The sequence below is a fragment of the Sinocyclocheilus grahami genome, unplaced genomic scaffold (assembly GCF_001515645.1).
Source record: "Sinocyclocheilus grahami isolate Dianchi unplaced genomic scaffold, SAMN03320097.WGS_v1.1 scaffold530.1, whole genome shotgun sequence".
NCBI classification, from domain to species: Eukaryota; Metazoa; Chordata; class Actinopteri; order Cypriniformes; family Cyprinidae; genus Sinocyclocheilus; species Sinocyclocheilus grahami.
The window spans coordinates 1065754-1069711 of NW_015505709.1; the positions used below are offsets into that span (position 1 = coordinate 1065754).

The window sequence follows — 3958 nt, forward strand, 5'->3', positions numbered from 1 at the left end:
GGGGCTTTGTTGAAAACGACGTGTTTGAGAGAGGCGGGGCATAGAGGACCTACAATAATGTACAGTATTTGAAAAATAATGTGTTTTTTGAACATTAAAGCATGTCAACATATTCTGTTACACCAAATACACAAAATAATGATCTTTAAAAAAGCAATTCATATATCGCATCAAAAGCTATATCTACTGTTGCGAATTCACTATACCCCTGCTTCTGTTTTTGAAGGAATAAAATGAGTTAAGATGGAACAAAAAGTAAAAAAAAAAAAAAGTTATATCTGGAAAGAAAACCTTATTACGTAGTTTGGCGTAATATTTTATTATTATTTCGCAGAAAACAACAGTTTAACAAAACATGTTCACTGGTTGTTTGAAAACAACTTTGTACATGAATCAGTCATGTGATGCCAACATGCTAGAGAAAAAAAACTAAAGAACCCGGAAATGAGATGATTAAGAGGACCCCTTCAAACCCTCGTGACTGTCAATGTCAAAAAAAATAAAAATAATAAAATCATTTATTTGACCTTTAATAAGAAGGCAAGGTTAATTCTTTATTTGACCCTCTAACTCTAGCACTTTCTATTATATTTTAATTCTACTTTATATATTTATCTTTAAAAAAAAACACTAGCTTTCTATTTTTTCTATTCTATCTACTTGTTTTTCTTTGTGTGTGTGTGTGTGTGTGTGTGTGTGTGTGTGTGTATAATATATACATAAACATATAGAGACACATCTTTTTTTGACCAATTAATACTAGCACTTACCTATTCTATTCTATTCTATTCTGTTTGCTCTAATTTATTTACAATAAAAAACTTGCTACGTGTACTGCGTTAGGCTAACCGAGACTTGTCATTTGCACTTATATATTGTTTCTCTTTTGTTAGTTTTGATTGCTTCTGTTGTCCTCATTTGTAAGTCGCTTTGGATAAAAGCGTCTGCTAAATGACTAAATGTAATGTAATTCAGATTGTAAAATGTCATGTGATGTGACTCCCCAAAATCATCAAATAAAATAATAATTCATGATATTTGCAAAACAAATGTTTTATACTTGAAAAGATAAACCTTTTGATGCGACTGGCCCAAATTTGAATCTGCCTTTTACAGATCCCATTAGGCTTTAGGGGTTCAAATGCACTGAATATGTTTTGCATATTGTTTTAAAATGTACTACAGTACACATAGGGAAAATTGTATTTGCTACTATTTGCACTTAAGTGCAAAGACAATACTGCTATTTTCACTACAAATAGCCCCTGCTTTATATGTATGACTTTTTTCCTCTTTCTATATTTTCACACGCTTAATCTGCATTCACACTGCCATTGGTTCAGTTGCCTGAGGTCGCAAGTCTCTGAGTTGTTTTCTAGTAGGTGGTCCTGCTGTAGTATCTAAATGTGTCAGGTGGCGGACTATTGGTAGTAGCCATGCATTTGCATTTCATTTGAGCTCCATCCAACTATCAAGCATTGCCAACAATCGCTGACGCTCATGTTGCAGGAAATTGCCAACTCCTAGAAAAAAAAGCTGTCAGGTTGCTTTGTCATTGCGAATCACTAGCAGTGTCAAGTGTCAGCCCATTTTTACAGCAGTTATTAATGCAAAAATAAAATATTAAAATAGAAAAAAATCTAATATAATAATAAAATTGTAAACAAATGTAAAAAAAAAAAAAAAAAATAAAAAATCTTTATAGAAATGTCCTTGATGTTTTTGTATCCTAACAGTAGAGGTATTTTCTAAAACTTTTTCCTTGAATGTCATCGCTTTGTCTTGTCCTTGGCTGGTGCATGTGAAATGTCATTCAAGGACCCCCTTTATGAGCGTTTGTTAAAATCTCCCGCGGAATTCCAAGGCTGAACAGCCCGATATAGGCAGCAGGACAAGAGGGAAATGTGCGAAAATGTGCAGAGCAGCAAGGAAAGGAAGATGAAAGTGACACATGCGACCCATGCTTCAGAAGCCGATGACCGTAGCCCAAACCAGACTGAATAATCTGAATGCACCATCATTTTTTCTTTTTGAATCCTTTCACTCGCTCTGCCTCTGACTGCTGGCGCTTCTCATTCTACACAATGGCAAATTCACTCATTTTTACAGCAGATATTAAAAAAAAAAAAAAAAATAAAAAAAAAAAAAAATCTATTAAAAAAAAAAAAAAAAAAAAAAAATATATATATATATATATATTTAAGGGTACAGTTTTTTAGACTAAAACAAACTCTTGTTAATTGTTAAGTCTCAGCAATTTAGGTTTCCCAGAAACAAAGTTGAGAAATTTATGTTTGAGTTACTACAGGTTAAAGGTCATTTACTTGTCTGTTTGACAGATGGCACAGAACCCTCTCACATGCACAGTAAGGATGAAGCCAATTTTTTCCGTGGATATGAGTGGTGGCTAATGAAAGAAGCCAAAAAGAGAAATCCAAACATCAAGCTGATTGGTAATCAGTTTGTTTTACACTCCATTTGCCGTTTGTATATTATAGGACAGAAATAATATAGAGATGATCACAGATTCACAAAACCTTTGATTTTGAAGGTCTTCCCTGGGCATTTCTGGGATGGGTAGGAAAGGGAACCCAATGGCCTTACTTCTTTCCAAATGTTACTGCTGACTATGTTGTTACATGGATATATGGAGCAAAGCAGCATCATAACCTTGACATTGATTATATTGGGGTATGTATGCTTAAGCTAATAGTACAAATAATTAGGAGTGTAGCGTCTGGACCACTCAAACACACAATATATATTTTGTTAGCTAGATTTAACAAATACTCTGTAACACCCCAGGAAGCCGAACAGACCCCTGGTTCCATAAGCAATGCTGACACCCGATACATTTACGACCTCCTGGAATTTAGGTGAAGAAAATCGCTTCCTTGCCCATAAGGAAAATCCACAAGGGAAGGACTTTTCTTTGCTAATTAATTTATTATTCAGTAGAATTAAATAGTCTTTTATTAATTTCCTTAAAAAGATAGTTCACCCAAAAATTTAAATTACCCCATGATTTACTCACCCTCAAGCCACCCTAGGTGTATATGACTTTCCAGTGGATGACATAGGCGTAGTGTAAGTTTCGGTGAGAATATGCTAGTCTCGCGAGAACCAAGTTTTGTTCACAGCAAAGGAAAACCAATCTCCAGACATTTTTCTTTACGAAGTCTTGTTACTTACACAAACGCATCACTTCGCTTCAGAAGGCCTTTATTAACTGTTTTCAGATCATGTTAAGATCATGCCTGGCAAAAAGTACTATTTAAAAGAAATTGTAATACTTTATATATATATATATATATAATTCAGTAGAGTTAAATAGACTTTTATTAATTTCCTTAAAAAGATAGTTCACCCAAAAATTAAAATTGCCCCATGATTTACTCACCCTCAAGCCACCCTAGGTGTATATGACTTTCCAGTGGATGGCATAGGCGTAGTGTAAGTTTCGGTGAGAATATGCTAGTCTCGCGAGAACCAAGTTTTGTTCACAGCAAAGGAAAACCAATCTCCAGACATTTTTCTTTACGAAGTCTTGTTACTTACACAAACGCATCACTTCACTTCAGAAGGCCTTTATTAACCCCCCGGAGCCGTGTGGAGCACTTTTTATGATGGATGGATTTTGCAGACACCATTCACTTTCTCTGCAAAACACATCTTTATGCTAAAATGCTCCGACTAAGACTGCTTTGTATTTAGGACTATATCCTGGAATTTGATAGCAAGTTACTATGAGAATCTGTCTTTTGGTGGAGATGGGCTGATGACTGCTGAGGAACCCTGGAGTGGACATTATCTAGTGGAATCTCCAATATGGATGACTGGTAACATGTTACTAATAGTCTGGCCGGTTTTGGGCTCAACCACTCAAAGCCTCTATTTTAATTTTTAGATTTTCCTTCCTTCCTTCCTTCCTTCCTTCACTCACTCATTTACTCACTCA

At 35.0% G+C, this 3958-nt stretch overlaps 1 pseudogene; it reads left to right on the forward strand.

The window, feature by feature from the left end:
* Positions 1-3958, forward strand: part of LOC107555288 (galactocerebrosidase-like) — a 12301-nt pseudogene that overhangs the window by 3742 nt on the left and 4601 nt on the right.